We start from the raw sequence: 21208 nt of genomic DNA on the forward strand, positions 1-21208 counted from the left end.
TGAAATGGGTTAGTTTACCTGAAAAGAGTTAATTATCTTTTTTCTCCTGTATGGAAAACTCTTCATATTAGCCTAATGTGTATAGGAGAGGAGGAAGTTGTTGCAGTAAGATTTCCTCAGCCTTCCTTGTCATCCAGACAGAAAATAAAAGTATTTAATGCACTGTTTTATCTCTGAATCTTTTTCTGAGATAAGAGAAAAATGTATAGAAGTTTTTCATCTATTTGGGTATGGATGTTGACTTTTCAGAACTTTTCATTTTCTTTTTTCTTTCTTTCTTTCTTTTTTTTTGAGACAGATTCTTGCTCCGTCGCCCAGGCTAGAGTGCAGTCGTGTGGTTTTGACTCACTGCAACCTCCACCTCCCAGATTCAAGCAATTCTCCTGCCTCAGCCTCTTGAGTAGCTGGGATTACAGGTGTGTGTCACCACGCCTGACTGATTTTTGTATTTTCAGTAGAGATGAGGTTTCACCATGTCGTCCAGGCTGGTCTTGAACCCCTGGCCTTAAGTGATCCGCCCACCTCGGCCTCCCAAAGTGCTGGGATCACAGGCGTGAGCCACCACACTCAGCCTTTTCAAAACTTTTAAAAGTCAGGTTGATTAATGATTTTTCCAGAAACTTTAGGTTCATTGTTATTGTATTCATATTTGGTTGCTTTCGGGCTAAGAAGTGGTTACCATTTAGCTATACCCATGATTATTTCAGTGAATAACTTTTACTTCAACTGTTACTTTACTTTGATTCAGTAATTTTTCCCTATCCCAATGGTTATAAACATTCAAAGCTTTATAAAAATCGGAATTTCTAGAATGGCTAAACTGTTTAATATTTTAATATTGTTTAATGTATTAGTACTAAGATATTTCAAATGATATCTAGAAGCATCTTTTGAAAGTTTGCAATTTGGCCGGGCGCGGTGGCTCAAGCCTGTAATCCCAGCACTTTGGGAGGCCGAGGCGGGCGGATCACAAGGTCAGGAGATCGAGACCATGGTGAAACCCCGTCTCTACCAAAAATACAAAAAATTAGCCGGGCGCGGTGGCGGGCGCCTGTAGTCCCAGCTACTCAGGAGGCTGAGGCAGGAGAATGGCGTGAACCCAGGAGGCGGAGCTTGCAGTGAGCCGAGATCGTGCCACTGCACTCCAGCCTGGGCGACAGAGCGAGACTCTGCCTCAAAAAAAAAAAAAAAGTTTGCAATTTAAAAATCTTAATAATAAAACTTTGATGATAATGAGTCATAGTTACTGAGCACTCCTTTGAGCCAAGAACGATACCAAGTTTTTAAAAGTTTTGTTCTTATTACACCCATGTAATGTTAGTATTATTATTTATTATCATTTTAGTTCAGTGATTTCAAGAGATTAAATTGCTTAGTATTACACAGTTGCTAAATGGTTGTATTAGTCAGGGTTCTCTAGAGGGACAGAAGTAATGGTATATATATATATATAAAATATATATATAAAGGAGTTTATTACATATATGTATATATATAATATATATAAAGGAGAGTTTAAGTATATATAATATATAATATATAAAGGGGAGTTTAAGTATATATATATATATATGAAGGGGTATATATAATATATATGAAGGGGAGTTTATTAAGTGTATATATCTATATATTATATATATATGTAAAGGGGAATCTATTAAGTATTAATTCACACAGTCACAAGGTCCCACAATAGGCCGTCTGCAGGCTGAGGAGTAAGGAGACCCAGTCCGAGTTGCAAAACTGAAAAACTTGGAGTCTGATGTTCAAGGGGAGGACGCATTGCATGGGAGAAAGATGTAGGCTGGAGGCTCGGCCAGTTTCACTTTTTCAATTTTTCTGCCTGCTTATATTCTAGCTGCGCTGGCAGCTGATTAGACTGTGCCACCCAGATTGAGGTGGGTCTGCCTTTCCCAGCCCGCTAACTCAAATGTTCATCTCCTTTGGCAGCGCCCTCACAGACACACCCAGGATCAATCCTTCAGTCCAATCAAGTTGACATTCAGTATTAGCCATCGCAGCGGTCAACTAAATTTTAACTCCGGGCCATGTGGCACTAGTTAAGTTATTTAATTACAGTATTATATTCTTTCATAGTGCCTAGTTGTGAAATACAGACACAGTCTGTGAGAAATGAGTTTGTAAAGCATGCACTCGGCAAAGGATTAAATTCACTAAGAAAACGCAGTAAAAAATGTGCAAATGCTATGAACAGGCACTTGATAAAAGAGAAATCATGGATGGTGAATAGACTTGAAAAGATGCTCAAACCCTGACCGTTTGTCAAGGGAAAGCACATTGAGATAACATTTTACACCCATCAGACCGGCAGAATGTCAAGAGGTGATAAGATACAGACTTAAGGGAGCTCTCATTATGCTGCTGTGGGAGTGTCAGTTCCTCCAACTGCCTTGGAGGCCTGTTTGTCAATATGCAAAACTGTTCAAGTTGTGCTTTCTTACAACTCGGCAGTTTTACTTCTAGGAATACATACTTTAAATAAATGGAATGAGAGTGGAGTCCGGAGACCTCTGGGAGTAGCCGTGGGCCTTTCAGGGATTTATGTGAAAACTATTTTCATGATAATAATTCAGAATTATAGCCGGGTGCAGTGGCTCATGCCTGTAATCTCAGCACTTTGGGAGGCCAAGGCAGGTGGATCACCTGAGGTCAGGAGTTCAAGACTAGCCTGACCAACATGGAGAAACCCCATCTCCACTAAAAATACAAAATTATCCAGGTGTGGTGGCGGGCGCCTGTACGCCCAGCTACTCAGGAGGCTGAGGCAGGAGAATCGCTTGAGCCCGGGAGGCGGAGTTTGTGGTGAGCTGAGATTGCGCCACTGCACTCCAGCCTGGGCAATAAGAGTGAAACGCCATCTCAAAAAAAAAAAAAAAAAAAAAAAGAAGAATTATTTGCCTTTTTAATTCTCATTATCTCTTGAGTATCCTGTGGATTTTCCAGAAGCTACATTGCAGTAGATTGAATGAAGAAACATAAAAAAACTAGCTGCCTTCTATTAAGCCAGACATTAAAAGGATTATCAAAAAAGTAAAACATTACCACTCTCCTCACTAACTTATTTTTGTTTTGAAAAATATAGTTATTTTTTATTAAAATATGTTGATATGTAATAGGATTCTTATTTTTAAATGAATACATTATTATTATTATATTATTATTATTATTATTATTATTTTGAGACCAAGCCTCTGTCGCCCAGGCTGGAGTGCAATGGCATAATCTCGGCTTACTGCAACCTCCACCTCTTGGGTTCAAGCGATTCTCCTGCCTCAACTTCCTGAGTAGCTGGGATTGCAGATGCATGCCACCACGTCTGGATAATTTTTGTATTTTTAGTAGAGATGGGGTTTTACCATGTTGACCAGGCTGGTCTCAAACTCCTGACCTCAGGTGATCCACCAGCCTCAGCCTCCCAAAGTGCTGGGATTACAGGCGTAAACCACCACTCCAAGCCAATACATTATTTTTTTAACGTCTTAATTTTAATCTGTAATACATTAAATATCAATCGAAACAGTCAAACTAAGTAAAGCCTCTTTAAGATCCTTAAGTAATTTTTAAGTCAGGACTGAGACCAAAAAGTTTTGGAAAGAATTATATAAGTACACAGTTCAAGTATGTGTTCATTGTAATGTTGTTTATAATAGTTCATTTATTTTTAGTTTTTTTTTGTTTTGAGACAGAGTCTCGCACTGTCACCCAGGCTGGAGTGTAGTGGTGTGATCTTGGCTCACTGCAACCTCTTCCTCCCGGGTTCAAGTGATTTTCATGCCTCAGTCTCCTGAGTAGCTGGGATTACAGGCATGTGTCACCATGCCTGGCTAATTTTTGTATTTTTAGTACAGATGGGGTTTCACCATGTTGGCCAGGCTGGTCTCGAACTCCTGAGCTCAAGTGATCCGCTTACCTTGGCCTCCCAAAGTGCTGGGATTTGGTTTCCCAAAGCTACTGCACCCTATCTGTTTATAATAGCTTAAAACATTGTTAGCAACACTAATGTCCATCAATATGAATATAAGATCAGTTCTATCAATATGGAATGGTAAGATACATTGTGAGCTCTGTGTGTGTGTATACATGTAATATTTTAATACTTATACCATCATATTTATATCTTAATCAGACCGTATCTATTTTCCAGACATTCCTTTATCATGTGTCAAATAAAATAAATTTTTTTGAGAAGCTAGGCATATTTCTAAGTTAATAATAAAGTGCAAAACTTTATTAAGAATTAGATTTTAAGGCCGAGTGTGGTGGCTGACGCCTGTAATCCCAGCACTTTGGGAGGCTGAGGCTGGTGGATTACCTGAGGTCAGGAGCTTAAGACCAGCCTGGCCAACAGGGTAAAACCCCGTCTCTACTAAAAATACAAAAATTAGCCAGGCATGGTGGCATGCATCTGCAATCCCAGCTACTCAGGAGGCTGAGGCAGGAGAGTTGCCTGAACCTGGGGGGCAGAGGTTGCAGTGAGCCGAGATCATGCCACTGCACTCCAGCCTGAGTGACAGAGCAAGACTCTGTCTCCAAAAAAAAATAAAATAAAATTAGGTTTTAGTTCACATTATTGCCGATCTTTCGACTTTAATCTTCAAGGGCAGAAATATAAGTGTTAACATGCGCTATTCTATTTGACTAGAAAATAAGCAGCATACATAAGACTTGGTATTCTAGAAGGTAGAACGTCTTTGGTGTGTTCTTTCAGTACCACTGTACTGTTTATTGAAAAGGAGGAAGCACCATTTTGCTATATCTTTGTGAGTACACTTCTACTGTAGTGGCTTAAACAAATAGTTAACGTATTTTTCTCATCCAAAAATTGGAAGTTGGCTTTTTGATGTAACAGAGTGGTGGCATTTATTCTCATGCTGTGTCTTGTGCTGAGAAGGTTGAAAATTGGTAAAAAGGCTCTCATTAGAAGTGCAGTTCATTTTTATTATTTCCAGTAGTTATGTTTGGTAAAGTCACTGTGAAAACTGACTTAGCCAATACTGAGCCATTCTTTGCTCCTAGCAGATATACAGGATTAGGTTCCTGAAAGCCTCTAGTCAACATATTTGTCACCTGATCAGTACATAACCTTGTTTTATTATGTGTTTCTTTTAAAAGACACCTTATTTTATTTTTTTAAATTTTCGAGACAGAGTCTTGCTCTGTTGCCCAGGCTGGAGTGCAACAGTGCGATCTTGGCTCACCGCAAGCTCCACCTCTAGGTTCAAGCGATTCTTCTTACTCAGCCTACCGAGTAGCTGAAATTACAGACATGAGCCACCACGCCCAGCTGATTTTTGTATTTTTAGTAGAGATGAGGTTTCACCATGTTGGCCAGGCTGGTATCAAACTCCTGACCTCAGGTGATCCGCCCGCCTTGGCCCCCCAAACTGCTGGGATAACAGACGTGAGCCTGAGCCACTGTGCCTGGCCAGTAGAGATGGGGTTTCGCCACGTTGGCCAGGCTAGTCTCGAACTGCTGACCTCCAGTGATCCACCAACCTCGGCCTCCCACTCCTGCTGGGATTACAGGTGTGAGCCACTATGCCCGGCCACCTTATGTAATATATATTGTTGATTCATTAGCATTGAACTCAGGGTCAGCAGCACCATAACTTATGCCTCAGTGAAGCTTATCTGACACATGTATTTTCTCTGTGAGGCATATGACAACCTTCCTGTGCTTAGGGACACGAGACAGCACTGTGGTACTGTGCTTAGGGGCCATATTAGACAGTCAAATCGAGAAAAATGAGAAAAACAGAGCACTAAGTGGACTGCAAAAAGGGCGCTTACACTGAGAGCTGGGAAGGCAGTGTCTTGTTTGACTTCAGCTGGGAACGTACACACTGGGCGACACACATTTTTGGCCTTTCCTCTCCTGTCCACAACTGACTGCAGACGTGCTGTGACTGTTGATTTCGGGGTTACAGAGAAATATGAGTGAATAAGTGAATTTGCAAATATGGAATGGATGAATAATGAGAAGTGCGTGTACCTGTTTACAGGTCATTAGCCAAACCCGGGCCACATGGCTTATTCTTAGAGTGGCCAGTGGCCATGAGGCATACATTTTTTTAAAAGTTTAGGTTAATCATGATTTATTCCCCTGGCTCTGGCAATCTCCTCTCCCGGAAATCAAGAGCGCTGTGTTGCTACCTCAGCAGATCACAGTATTTCTTCATGGTAGGAAAGAGCGGGGCGGTTTTTGGGTCACCCGTGCACCGCGCCCGCCATGTGTCTAATTAAGTGCTTGGCATTTGGAAGGGGGTCAGTATATTTCTGTTGAAAGAATGAATCAGCGAATGAACGGCAGGTTTGTATTGTGGAATAGCCTTTGATTTCTGTCATATCTCGCTTGTTAAGGATTTCTCGCCGGGCGCGGTGGCTCAAGCCTGTCATCCCAGCACTGTGGGAGGCCGAGGCGGGCGGATCACGAGGTCAGGAGATCGAGACCATCCTGGCTAACACGGTGAAACCCCGTCTCTACTAAAAATACAAAAAACTAGCCGGGCGAGGTGGCGGCGCCTGTAGTCCCAGTTACTCGGGAGGCTGAGGCAGGAGAATGGCGTGAACCCGGGAGGCGGAGCTTGCAGTGAGCTGAGATCCGGCCACTGCACTCCAGCCTGGGCAGCAGAGCAAGACTCCGTCTCAAAAAAAAAAAAAAAAAAGATTTCTCCATGTCTGTATTTTCAAACAAGTAATGTTTTGATTAACTCCAAATCAAATAAAAGTTAATATAAAAGAATAAAGTTTTACTTTATCTGGGTGACCTTCAAGTTCATATAAGTCAAAGAAAATGATAAAATATGAACCATCAGATGAAGCTGAGACATCTTTTCAGAAAAAGGCTGAGTAACCCAAGTTCCATATGGCAAAAGCTTTTCTTCTTTTTAATAACGGTTTCTTTTCTGAAATGATTGCTTTTTATATTGTGGAATATATTAAATCCAGAACTATTAGATTTTTGTATTTAACATATGATACTGATTTTATTATTGTAAGTTGTCAGCTTCTCATGTTATCAAAAACTAAGAAATATTTCATTTGATAACATCCTTTGTAGCTAATGTCAGTTAGAAATAAATTCAATTAATAGAGAATATTTAATTTAAATTATGTTTGAATAAAGTATATATTTGTTTACTATTCTAAACATTGGAATAAATTGTAATTAAAGTTGACATGCCTATCTGTCTGTCTGTCTGTCTGTATTTTTCTCTATGCCCTGGGTTAGACCAGACACAATTTAAGGCGTTAAATAATACATATTTCCTTTTCATTAATGTTTATGTTTATTTGATCATGGAGGTAAAATAACCTTGTTATATAAAACTGAAAAAGGGAAAAGATAAAAGGAGGGGAATCACCCCAATTCATATCACTTAAAGAAAACATGCAATATTTTGGTCTATTTCTTTTCAGTCTTTTTTATACATTGAAGAAACTTAATTTTACAACATATATGTAATATGAAAATTCCTTTCAACATTCTAGGTAGCTTTTATTATTACGCTTAGAATACCTTTGGGGTGGATACATGTATTCATTGCCTGTAGATGGACAGCAATACATGAAGCAGCCAGGCTTAAAGTACAGTTCTCTTCAGCTCTCTCAGAGATTTTCCTGCTCGCTGTACTTTCTGTATTTCATACTTGAGGGCTTGTTGGGCCTGACTCGAAACTTGATGGAATGAAATGTTCTTATACATTCTAACTCCCTTTTTGTTGTACTGCATTTTCTCCTCTCTTCTTTCTAGGCTTTTAAAATGTTCATCGCTGTTAACTCCCCTTTCTCTACCTACTGTATGCAAAATTTCTATTCCTAAAATCTCAGCTACGTGGAAAAAGGAAATAAGATTATGTGAATAAAGTGACTCATACTAAGCTGCCAATGACGTGGAGTCATAGCCTTTTAGAGGGATGTCTGCACTTCATCTGAAGGTATTCTTACACTCTCTGGCTGCCACCGATGTGTGCCAAAACAACAGAATAAAAAGATATTCTCAAACTCAGATGGGTGTTTGATAAGAAAAATATCTGAGTGATATTTTAGGGCCATGGAGAGCCTTCTCTTGGGCATACGACATGCTCACTAGCGGAGGACCAGCAGGCATCAAAACCCTTGCACCATCCCCTGTTAACTCTCATTCCATGGCTATCAGCAGATGATTGACCTCTTAATAGAAATCGATGAGAATTTGTAATTATAGTGCACTTGCAGCTGTAACATTTAATTCCATGTCTCTTAAGCCTCTTTTTTGAAGGTTTCTTTACTTAGGAACTAGGCAGCATGCTAGTCTTTCTTTATAAACTTAAAGTATCATTTTATTTTCCAAAACAGAGAATTAATTGAGATTTTGTCATTGCTTACTTCCAAGGAGACTTGAGGCAATTTATAGTTAAAAGTTAAACAAAGCATTGTACTTAATTGTAAAATAGAAGAGCAAATATTTAAAGCAGGCAGAAGGAGAAGATGCCTTCAGGCCTCTGAAATGAACAAACTACTCCAATTAGTGAATTTGGTTTTTAATTTTCCCACCACCAAAGCTGAAGGAGAAGAATGGTGCTGATGTGTTGTTTTCTGATTGGAGGAAGTAGGAGAGATAATTTTTCTAGAGTGACAAAATATTTTCTGGAACTGAACTCAAGGTGGGCATCTTTTGCCATTTTGAAGGCTTAGGTCATAGTATATTTATGAAAATATTGATCAAATGTTCTTATACCTTATTTGAAATGTTACCCATGGTACTTTTTAAAAGTGTATTTATTTACTGTGATATTTGTACTAGCAATAGTTATATACTTAAAGGGTATTTGATTTCAATCTTTGGGAAAAATCAAATTTTTTTCTTCTTCCTCATTTGTTTTAAAAATTATTTTAGATTTCAAAGAGACTTAGGGAACTTGAACATACCTCTTAGATGATCAGAGTTGTGTTACTAGACTGAAGAGGTTGCCTGTGTAGGGATGGGTGTTGTTCCTAGGAAAATAATTCCTTTTCTGCAGTTCATCTTGGTCACAGCTTTCTCCAGTCTACTTGGTGTGCTCTACCTGAAAAACAAGCCAGTGTACTTTAACACTGATTCTTAATTCACTTATTTCCAATTATTAGCTGTCCAAGTGACTTACAACGAGCAGTGTATAATCTTTTACATACTGTTAGTATGATGAGGAGGGTTTAAAACCATGTTGTTTTAAAACACAAGGACCCTGGTGTTTTAATTTGCTCCTTGTTACAGACATTTCCTTGCCTAGAGCAAACAGAACATTAGGAGTTGCAATTGCTTTTTAATATTATTGAATATTGAACAGTCTTCTCAGATTTTATTTCTACAAATGCCACCTTCAAGAAGCATTTTGACAACTTTAAAGTTAGAGCTTCTTGAATTAGACCACTTTGAAGTCAGTTATTCTGATCACATTAAAAATTATGACTGCAGTGAATGTAGATTGAGTTATCAAATACTTAGGATACTCGTCAAAATTTGAAATTAGAGCCAAGTAGTCTGGGTACATGTGGGTTTCAAAAAGTGGTATTAATAAATGGTCTGTGTACCTGGGTGAAGATGACTACATTTGTGGCACAGGTAGATGTAGCTTTCTTTGGTTTTTGGCAACTGTGGAAGAGATAGAGAAGAAGCTTTTCTGATAGGGCATAGAGATGGAAAAATTATCCTGAGCAATTTGAGAATACACCCAGCAGCCTCCGTTTTAACTCTGCACTAAATGCTTTGCTTGGTGCTGTGTTAGCGGGCGCTCCATGTAGATCATCTCATAGTTTGCCTTGCAGTCCCATAAGTCACTTATTCCCACTTTGCAGAGGAGGAAATTGAGGCTACGAGACGTTACAAGGGTACGCCCTTAGTAAGTACTGCATGTTTTGAACCCGAAACTGCTAAAACATTTTCTTTCCTTGTCCCCCAAAATAGTCCCACCATTCTCTGCCGCTCACTCTTTATTCATCAGAAAGTGACTTTTCCTTCACCTGAACTGGCGTCCTGTATAGTCTGTGTCATTTCTCAAGATGTGGTTTTGTATTATGGTTTATTCTGCAAGTGATGTGTGTTGATCTGTCTTTCTTGATTGCCATCTCCAAGAAGCAGTGACTGCATTTCCCTCTCCGCTGTCATCCACCCGGGAGGGACGCTATGCAGTGATGCCCATGGTGGCCGGTCGCTGAGCACTTGTTGAATTCACACCTGGGGTTTGTGTTTATCAGATGGCACAGCTCCACGAGGACATTAGCTTTAATTTAGAGGGTTGACGACAGTGGAAGGGGAGTACTCAAGTAGCTGGTCTGCCTCTCTGATTCTAATTGGGTCCACATCTGTCGCTGTGCTTTTCCCCAAGTGCTGGATTTCAGGTGCTTGTGTGTCTCCTAGGAAGGTATATGGTGCCAGTGAAGTATCGGCTAATTTTCCTAGAAATACTCACCATTACGTTTTTTTGTTTTATACTTTGTGTCAGAAATGTGAAACGAAATGGAATGTAGAAAAAGGAATCCAAGGCTGCGTGCAGTGGCTCTAATCTAATCACTTCTCTCATCTTAGCACTCTGGGAGGCTGAGGTGGGAGGACTGCTTGAGTCCAGAACTTTGAGACTAGCCTGGGCAACATAGGGAGACCCTGTCTCTACAAATAATTTAAAAATTAGCCAAGTGTATTGACATGCGCCTGTGGTCCCAGGTACTCGGGAGGCTGAGGTAGGAGGATCTCCTGAGCCTGGGAGGTAGAGGCTTCAGTGAGCTGTGTTTGCGCCCCTGTGCTCCAGCCTGGGTAACAGAGCGAGACCGTGTCTCAAAAATAAAAAAGAAAGAAAAATGAATCCAAATCAATTCTATTTTCCTATGAGTCTGTACAATTTTGACCACATCTACTGGTGTGTATTAACAGCCATTTGATAGGTGGATGGTGGGTGTAATCAATTTAACTTTTAAAAATTCTGAAATTTTCCCAAAAATAACTAGGAAAAATATTTCAAGGATTATAAACATTCAAAGGTTTATAAAATTCTGAATTTGTACAGTGGCTAAACTAGTTAATATATTAATATTGTTTAATCTGTTAGTACTAAGATATTTCAGGTGATATCTAGAAACATCTTGAAAATTGGCGATTTAAAAATCTTAAAATGATAATAAAACTGTGATGATAATGAGTAATAGTTACTGCACTTCTGTGAACCAAGCATGATACTAAGTTTTTAATTTTTATTATTTATTTATTTATTTTTTTGAGACGGAGTCTCGCTCTGCTGCCCAGGCTGGAGTGCAGTGGCCGGATCTCAGCTCACCGCAAGCTCCGCCTCCCGGGTTCCCGCCATTCTCCTGCCTCAGCCTCCCGAGTAGCTGGGACTGCAGGCGCCCGCCACCTCGCCCGGCTAGTTTTTTGTATTTTTTAGTAGAGACGGGGTTTCACTGTGTTAGCCAGGATGGTCTCGATCTCCTAACCTCGTGATCCACCCGTCTCGGCCTCCCAAAGTGCTGGGATTACAGACTTGAGCCACCATGCCTGGCCTTAAGTTTTATTTAAATCTCATTACACCCATGTAATGTTGTTATTATTATTGATTCTCATTTTAGTTCAATGGTTTCCAGAGGTTAAACTGCTTAGTATTACACAACTGCTAAGTGGTTGTATTAGTCAGGGTTCTGTAGAGGGACAGAACTAATGGAATATCTATCTATCTATATATATGAGTTTATTAAGTATTAACTGACATGATCACAAGGTCCCACAATAGGTCGTCTGCAGGCTGAGGAGCAAGGAAGCCAGTCTGAGTCCCAAAACTGAAGAACTGGGAGTCCAGTGTTTGAGGGCAGGAAGCATCCAGCAGGAGAGAAAGGTGTAGGTGGGGCGACTAACCCAGTCTAGCCTTTTCACGATCTTCTGCCTACTTTTATTCTAGCCGCGCTGGCAGCGGATTAGGTGGTGCCCATGCAGGTTGAGAGTGGGTGGGCCTTTCCCTGCCCACTGACTCGAATGTTTATCTCCTTTGGCAGCGCCCTCACAGACACACCCAGGAACAATATGTTGCATCCTTCAACCCAATCAAGTTGACAGTAATTAACCATCCCAGAGACTTTTAGGGAACTAAGACATGTTACTCGGAAGGAGCGCTGAATAATGCGTTTATTATATGGGAATGTGTTGTTGGTGAATTTTTGTCTCCATAGGAAGTTTAAAGTGGATTCTGCACGTCCCAGGGCTGGGGGGAATTTGGGAGTCACTAGGATTTTTCTGTTTTCTATATCCATTCCAGGAAACTTCCTTCCTTCTGTCTGGTAACTGGTTTTGTCGTTTTAGGGCAGAGTTTCTAAACACGGACATACTCTTTCCCTCTGACACCCAAGAAGGATAGAGAGACGGTCCCTAAAATAGTACCCCCATAGTTGAGATTTGAGGACCCAATTAATTTCCCTCCCCACTTTTAAAAAATTTCTTAGAGGTGGTTGTTCCTGCTATATCCATATCTAAGTTTTTAATTTGTATACTGGAAGACTGGAAGAACAATTAATTTTGCCCAGTTTTTATTTTGTTTTTATGTTTCAGTAGCTTAAGCTGTTGGAGAAACGAATTATGGCCCAGCCTATACCCAGAAGAGAGGACTTAACTTGTGCTGCATGAAGCACTGTGTCTGTGGCAATGAGTAACCTAAGAATTGTCTTTGATATGACACTCCGTTCTCTAGAGTCAGGGTTTGTATGATCAAGTGATAGGGGATTCCTTTTTGCTTTTTTTGAAGATGGTGGGTTGCTAATGATCTCATTTATTTTGGTAAAAAGTAATATAAATATCTTCTCTTATTTGGAGGTACAATATTAATATTTATCTTTGCAATGAAGGGGAAAAAGGTAAAAATCACTTTTCTGTGACTGATACATTCCTAACTTATTTTTCTAAGATTATTTTTTGGCCGGGCATCGTGGCTCATGCCTGTAATCTCAGCACTTTGGGAGGCTGAGGCGGGCAGAGATCACTTGAGGTCAGGAGTTCGAGAGCAGCCTGGCCAACATGGTGAAACCCCATCTCTACTAAAAATACAGAGATTAGCTGGGCGTGGTTGTGCACGACTGTAATCCCAGCTACTCAGGAGGCTGAGGCATAAGAATTGCTTCAACCTGGGAGGCAGACGTTGCAGTTTTTCATTCGGTAACTCCAGTTCTGGATGGACTTTTTAGACAAACACTTTGCAAACAGCATGTTCTCTACTCTTCTGAGGCTACCAAACTTTACCTTAAAATATGCACAACTTCTGTCATCTTTAATTTGGTTTATATTTATTGGTTGCACAAGAGAAACAGAACCAAATAATTTTGGACCTGGAAGAAAAGAAAAGAAAAGAAAACAAAACAAAACTTCTCTAACTCCTTTTGCAGTATTGGAAATTCCCTCAACTCATGTCTAGCAAATATACTTACTACTAGATTCTCCTTAAACATGTCAAGTCACTGGGCACCCCATGCTTCTCAAGGCGTTGCATTAGACTTCTGAACAGCTGTTGTCACCAGAAAAATCATTATCATTTAGGTAAAATCTGCCCTCCTCTAACTTCCATTCACTATTTCTTGTTTTAGCCTCTGAAGCTCCCTAAAATAAGTGGTCCTTTTTCTATAAACTGCTCATGAATTATGTTTTTGATTTGACATGTACATTTCTCATTCCCCCCCCCCCCCAAAGTACAGCTTTGTTGTTCAGTTTGAAATGACGTCTGGTGATTTTATTTTATTTTTTGAGATGGAGTCTCACTCTATCACCCAGGCTGGAGTGCAATGGCACGATCTTGGCTCACTGCAACCTCCACTTCCTGGGTTCAAGTGATTCTCCTGCCCCAGCCTCCTGAGTAGCTGGGATAACAGGCGCACAGCACCACGCCTTACTAATTTTTGTATTTTTAATAGAGACGGGGTTTCACCATGTTGGTTAGGCTGGTCTGAAACTCCTGACCTCGTGATCCGCCCGCCTCTCAAAGTGCTGGAATTACAGACGTGAGCTACCGTGCCTGGCTGATTTTTTGTTTTGTTTTATTTTTGAGATGATTCTGTATTCCCCAGGCGTGTCACTGAGGTTGAAATTACATATATGACCCTCTTGCTTTTTTTTTTTTTTTAAGAGAAAAAGAAGGTTTTCTTGTACGATCTGGTGGCTGTGTTTCTGCTAACTTCCTGTTCCCTCTCACTGCTGCCCAAGTTTTTTCACTGCAGGGGAGCCTTGCCAGGGTGCTGTTGCTCTGAACCATGCCCCAAAGAGAAAAGCAGTAACGCATCAAAGTTTCAGTAGTTGGTTTAGTCAAGCACGCATAACTTTTTTCTTGGACTCAACTTGCCTTTTTTTTTTTGAAACTAAGAATTTAGATTTATTTGTTTAGTCATTTAATATGTAAAAACAATCCCAAACATTTAAATAACTCATGTTAAGGAATTGCCATCACACATTAAATGACAGATAAATTATTCAAGTACTCTGAATTATCTTGTTAGTTTACCAAACTTCTATGTCAACATTTATTAAAGCCTTTGTTTGGTAGCTATGGGAGGGAGGAGGAAATGAAGGATTGACATTTGCTAGCTGTTTATCACCTGAGTCTCTCAGGTATCTTGGTTCTGCTTATTATTTTTTAAAACCAAGAACAAACGTTTTGTATGTATTCGTGGATTGTTATTTTTAGCCAACAGACATAGCCTCTGATTAACTTAGCAAGAGAGAGGGAAGTGAAAAAAATCGGAGGAGCCAGGTCTAAGGAAGGCAGGGTTCAAGGCAGCGCAGGGGATTTCATCTTAAAGAGGTTTCCTAAAGAAAGAACCGTCTCCCAGTTTTGGCTGCAGCTCTCAGATTGGCTTGGCGTTCTGTGCTGGGCATCCTCTGGCAGTCTGGGGCCTCTTTTGTTTACAGGCCTGTTGGACGCTAAGTTGCCTTGTTTCCTGCAATAAAGATACTAATTTAATTCTGCTCTCAGAACCACTCCTAGTTTTTTCCACCCACTCGTATTTTGAGGTTTGTTATTGATGTTTTCCAGGGTGGGGAGTAGTGACTAGGTTTTGCTGGCCTATTTGCTCTGTTTTTTTTTTTTATGGGGAGAGTCAAGGAGATTAAAAAATTACATCACTGCCATCATTTCCCCAGAATTCTCTTGTTTTAAAATCTCGACTGAATCTTGAGTCATATTCTTATATTCCTGATTTTTTTTTTTTTTTGAGACAGGGTCTCACTCTGTTGCTCAGGCTGGAGTGCAGTGGTGTGATCACAGCTCACTGTAGCCTCAATCTCTCGGGCTCAAGCGATCCTCCCACCTCAGCCTCTCAAGCAGTTGGGACCATGGGCTTGTGCCACCATGCCCGGCTAATGTTTTAATTTGTTTGTTTTTTTGTAGAAATGAGGGCTCACTATGTTGCCCAGACTGGTGTTATTCTTTATCTTCTTTATCTCCTTATTCTTTTTTTTTTTTTTTTTTGAGGCGGAGTCTCGCTCTGTCACCCAGGCTGGAGTGCAGTGGCCGGAGCTCAGCTCACTGCAAGCTCCGCCTCCCGGGTTCACGCCATTCTCCTGCCTCAGCCTCCCGAGTAGCTGGGACTACAGGCGCCCGCCACGTCGCCTGGCTAGTTTTTTGTATTTTTTTTAGTAGAGACGGGGTTTCACCGTGTTAGCCAGGATGGTCTCGATCTCCTGACCTCGTGATCCGCCCGTCTCGGCCTCCCAAAGTGCTGGGATTACAGGCTTGAGCCACCGCGCCCGGCCGTCTCCTTATTCTTTATCTTCTTGATCTATGAATTTCTGAAAGAGAATTTATAATATCTAATGTTGCAGGAAGTCAGGGACCTCGAACGGAGGGACCGGCTGAAGCCGCGGCAGAAGAACATAAATTGTGAAGATTTCATGGACATTTATCAGTTCCCCAAATTAATACTTTTATAATTTCTTGAGCCTGTCTTTACTGCAATCTCTGAACATAAATTGTGAAGATTTCATGGACACTTATCACTTCCCCAATCTCAATATCCTTGTGATTTCCTATGCCTGTCTTCAATCTCTTAATCCTATCATCTTCTTCGTAAGCTGAGGAGGATGAATGTAGCCTCAGGACCCTGTGATGATTGTGTCAACTGCACAAATTGTTTGTAGAGCATGTGTGTATGAACAATATGAAATCTGGGCATCTTAAAAAAGAACAGGATTAACAGCGATGTGCAGGGAGCAAGAGAGGTAACTTTGAACTGGCCGCCGGTGAGCCAGGTGGAACAGAGTTATTTTTCTCCTCTTTCAAAAGCAAATAGGAGAAATATCGCTGAATTCTTTTTCTCAGCAAGGAACATCCCTGAGAAAGAAAATGCTCCCTGAAGGTAGGCTTATAGACGGCCCCTTTAAGGCGTACAGTCTTTTATGGTCAAAGCTGAAGGGATGAAATAAGCCCCGGTCTCCTGTAGTGCTCCCAGGCTTTTTAGGATGAGGAAATTCCCACCTAATAAATTGTGGTCAGAAAGGTTGTCTGCTCTCAAACCCTGTTTCCTGATAAGGTGTTATCAATGACAATGCGTGCCCAAAACTTCATTAGCAATTTTAATTTCGCCTCATCTGGTGGTCCTGTGATCTCACCCTGCCTCCATTTGCTTTGTGATATTTTATTTCCTTGCGAAGTGTGTGATCTCTGTGACCCACACCCTATTCGTGCACTCCCTCCCCTTTTGAGAATCGCTAATAAAAACTTGCTGGTTTTACGGCTCGGGGAACATCACGGATCCTGCCCACATGTGATGTCTCCCTGGACACCCAGCTTTAAATTTCTCTCTCTTGTACTCTTTCCCTTTATTTCTCAAACCAGCTGAGACACCTAGGAAATAGAAAAGAACCCACGTTAAACACCGGTAGCGGCTTCTCTTGATCATCTAACTCTTATATGGTACTTGCTCTATTCCAGGCCCTGCTGTAACTTACTGTGTATTGGTCAGTTTTTCCTTGGAGATCTGTGACGTATACTTTATACATTTTGAGACTGGGTAGATTGGTGACTTCAGTGGGTGATGAAGTCTTTTGTCATCGTGTGTTGGCTTTATTAATGCATTTAACCTTCAAGTCTCTTTTTTTCCGAAACTTATGTAGTTACACAGGCTTTTTTCGAGTTAATATTTGCTTGACATATCCTTTTCATTCCACCACTGCATGTCCTTTGGTTTGAAGTGTGTCTCATGAACAGCTAAGTGTTGATGTGATTTGATCCAGTTTTATTTAAGAATGGTAGTATAGTGTGTGGTTACAAGCAAGAACTTTAGGGCCCATCGCTTGGGTTTGGTTTGTTGCCTGGAGTATTGATATCTGGAAGCTAGAGTTCTGCACTTCGGGGCGGATGGAATTTTTTGACGTTGGTTTGTTTAGACTTTTAACCACTCCCATGTTTTATGCCCCGTAACTCACTTCTGTTCTTTCAGGGGTGAGGTACCTGATGTATTCAAGTTCTGATTCTCTGCAGGATTCTGTTTTTATCCTTTCAGTATCATCTGCCACTTTCACTTTATGGTATGATGCGTTAGCAGTGTGTACTACTCCATCTACTTTTTATCTTTTGAAAATGTATAGAAATATCTCTAAAGTTGGCATAATAAGACTGCTTACCTTATACAGAACTATTTCAAATTTAGTGTGAGTTAATAGATGTAAAGAGCTTTGTACTGTGCCTGTCATTTCAGAAGTGCTTAGAAAGAGCTGTTCTGTTTTGTCATTGATGTTAGTATTACAGGTTGACTTTTAGTGCCCTTGACCACCTTGAAACTAGACACAGTCCTGTCTGATCCTTGTCACTGTTAATTTTACCATCCAATTTATTATTTTTATTTTATAATTCAGGTTTTAAAAAATACCTGCTTTTTGGTTACCCAGGTGATTTGGGGGAGATAACGTTAAAGCATCTCAATTCAGTATGTCTAAGGTAGTAATTGAATTAAATGGAATTTTAAAACCACTTCTCAGGAGGAGTATATTCGTAATTAAACTATATGATAATTTAAGACAAAATTTTTATATTGGAAGGGTATAGAATACTTTTCACCAGTTTATGGACTGGATTTGAATTTGATATGGAGAGATCAGTATCTTTATGAAGTGAAGTGTTTTAATCTAATTGGAAATGCCTCTAAATTTTTTTTTTTTTTTTTTGAGACGGAGTCTCGCTCTGTCACCCAGGCTGAGGTGCAGTGGCCGGATCTCAGGTCACTGCAAGCTCTGCCTCCCGGGTTTACGCCATTCTCCCGTCTCAGCCTCCCAAGTAGCTGGGACTACAGGCGCCCGCCACCTCGCCCGGCTAGTTTTTTGTATTTTTTTAGTAGAGATGGGGTTTCACCGTGTTAGCCAGGATGGTCTCGATCTCCTGACCTCGTGATCCGCCCGTCTCGGCCTCCCAAAGTGCTGGGATTACAGGCTTGAGCCACCGCACCCGGCCTCTAAATTTTAATTAAATTTATGTTAAAAAGAACATGGTGGTGATAGTCGCACAACAATCTGAATATGGTTAGTGCTACTGAATTGTGCACTTAAAATGGTTAAAACAGTGAATTGTATGTTATGTATATTCTACCAAAGTTTTAGAAAAGGACTTTGTTTTGTTTTTGCGGGGAGCTGGTGGTGTGTACAATATCGTTCTCCTTTGGTACATGGAAATCTATGCGTCCAGGGCCATGCCTTATAATTTTTTTCTCGGAGATTCTTTTTCTTTTTTAATTTCAATAGGTTTTTGGGGGGGAACAGGTGGTGTTTGGTTGCATGAATAAGTTCTTTAGTGGTGATTTTTGAGATTTTGGTGCATCCATCTCCCAAGCAGTGTACCCAAGCAGTGTACCCACTGTGTGGTCTTTTATCCCTCACCCCCCTCCCAACCTTTCTCCTGAGTCTCCAAAGTCCAGTGTATCATTCCTATGCCTTTGCGTCCTCATAGCTTAGCTCCCACATCTGAGTGAGAACATGCGATGTTTGGTTTTCCATTCCTGAGTTACTTTACTTAGATTGATGGTCTCTAGTTCCATCTAGGTGGCTGCGAATGCCAATATTTTGTTCCTTTTTATGGCTGAGTGGTATTCCATGGTATATGTATACCACATTTTCTTTATCCATTTGTTGATTGATGGGCATTTGGGCTGGTTCCCTGTTTTTGCACTTGTAAATTGTGCTGCTATAAATGCGTGCAAGAATAAGTGTCTTTTTTATATAATGACTTCTTTTCCTCTTGGTAGATACCCAGTAGTGGGATTGCTGAATCAAATGGTAGATTTACTTTTAGCTCTTTAAGGAATCTCCACAGTGTTTTCCATAGTGGTTGTACTGGTTTACATTCCCACCAACAGTGTAAAAGTGTTCCCTTTTCACTACATCTATACTAATAATTGATGTTTTTGATTTTTTGATTATGGCCATTCTTGCAGGAGTGAGGTGGTATCACATTGTGGTTTTGATTTGCATTTCCCTGATAATTAGTGATGTTGAGCATTTTACCGTATGCTTGTTGGCCATTTGTATATCTTCTTTTGAGAATTATCTGTCCATGTCTTTAGCCCACTTTTTGATAGAATTGTTTTGTTCTTGCCGATTTGAGTTCTTTGTAGATTCTGGATATCAGTCCTTTGTCAGATGTATAGATTGTGAAGATTTTCTCCCACTCTGTGGTTTATCTGTTAACTCTGCTGATTATTTCTTTTGCTGTGCAGAAACTTTTTAGTTTAATTAAGCCCCATCTATTTATCTTTGCTTTTGTTGCATTTGCTTTTGGGTTCTTGGTCATGAAGTCTTTGCCTAAGCCAATGTCTAGAAGGGTTTTTCCGACGTTCTAGAATCTTTATGGTTTCAGGTCTTAGATTTAAGTTTTTGATTCATCGTGAGTTGATTTGTGTGTAAGGTGAGAGGTGACGATCCAGTCTCGTTCTTCTACATGTGGCTTGCCAGTTGTCCCAGCACTGTTTGTTGAATAGGGTGTCCTTTCCCCACTTTATGTTTTTGTTTGCTTTGTTGAAGATCAATTGGCTCTAAGTATTTGGGTTTACTTCTGGGTTCTCTATTCTGTTTCATTGTGCCTATTTTTATACCAGTACTATGCTGTTTTGGTGTCTGTGGCCTTGTAGTATAGTTTGGAGTTGGATAATGTGATGCCTCCAGATTTGTTCTTTTTGCATAGTCTTGCTTTGGCTATGTGGTCTCTTTTTTGGTTCCGTATGCATTTTAGGATTTTTTTTTCTAGTTTTGTGTAGAATGATGGTGGTGTTTAGATGGGAATTGTATTGAATTTGTAGATTGCTTTTGGCAATATGGTCATTTTCACAACATTGATTCTTCCTATCCATGAGCATGGGACATGTTTCCATTTGTTTGTGTCATCTGTGTTTTGTAGTTTTCCTTGTAGAGGTCTTCGCCTCCCTAGTTAGGTGTATTCCTAAGTATTTTATTTTATTTCATTTTTTTGCAGCTATTGTAAAAGGGGTTGAGTTCTTGATTTGATTCTCAGCTTGGTCACTGTTGGTGTATAGCAGAGCTACTGATTTGTGTACATTAATTTTGTATCCTGAAACTTTGCTGAATTCATGTGCCAGTTCGAGGAGCTTTTTGGATGAGTCTTTAGGGTTTTCTAGCTATACATCATATCATCAGCAAACAGCCATAGTTTGACTTCCTCTACCGATTTGGATACCTTTGATTTCTTTCTCTTGTCTGATTGCTCTGGCTAGGACTTCCAGTACTGTGTTGAATAGAAGTGGTGAAAGTGGACATCCTTGTCTGATTTCATTTCTCAGGGGTAATGATTTCAGCTTTTCCCTGTTCAGTGCAATGTTGGCTGTGGGTTTGTCATAGATAGCTTTCATTACCTTAAGGTGTGTCCCTTCTATGCCGATGTTGCTGAGGGTTTTAATCATAAAGCGATGCTGGATTTTGTCAAATGCTTTTTCTGCATCTGTTGAGATGATCACGTGATTCTTGGTTTTAATTCTGTTTATGTGGCGTATCACATTTATTGAGTTGTGGATGTTAAACCGTCCATGCATCCCTGGTATGAAACCCACTTGATCATGATGAATTATCTTTTTGATGTGATGCTGGATTCAGTTAGCTAGTATTTTGTTGAGGAATTTTGCATCTGTGTCATCAGGAATATTGGTCTGTAGTTTTAATTTTTTGTTAGGTCCTTTCCTGGTTTTTGTACTAGGGTGATACTGGCGTCATAGA

At 40.3% G+C, this 21208-nt stretch overlaps 1 protein-coding gene across 4 annotated transcripts in view; it reads left to right on the forward strand.

Annotated features, from left to right (window-relative positions):
- Positions 1 to 21208, forward strand: part of SMYD3 (SET and MYND domain containing 3) — a 764618-nt gene that overhangs the window by 125063 nt on the left and 618347 nt on the right. Inside the window, exon 1 of one of the 4 annotated variants that reach the window (XM_033199071.1) lies at positions 18233 to 18237. The exons of the other annotated variants lie outside the window; for them this stretch is intronic. The gene's annotated coding sequence lies outside the window, so the exon portion shown is untranslated. Of the gene's footprint in view, positions 1 to 18232; positions 18238 to 21208 lie in introns of those variants that run through there. 4 annotated transcript variants of the gene reach the window in all.

The sequence above is a fragment of the Trachypithecus francoisi genome, unplaced genomic scaffold (assembly GCF_009764315.1).
Source record: "Trachypithecus francoisi isolate TF-2019V2 unplaced genomic scaffold, Tfra_2.0 Lachesis_group5, whole genome shotgun sequence".
Classification (NCBI taxonomy): domain Eukaryota; kingdom Metazoa; phylum Chordata; class Mammalia; order Primates; family Cercopithecidae; genus Trachypithecus; species Trachypithecus francoisi.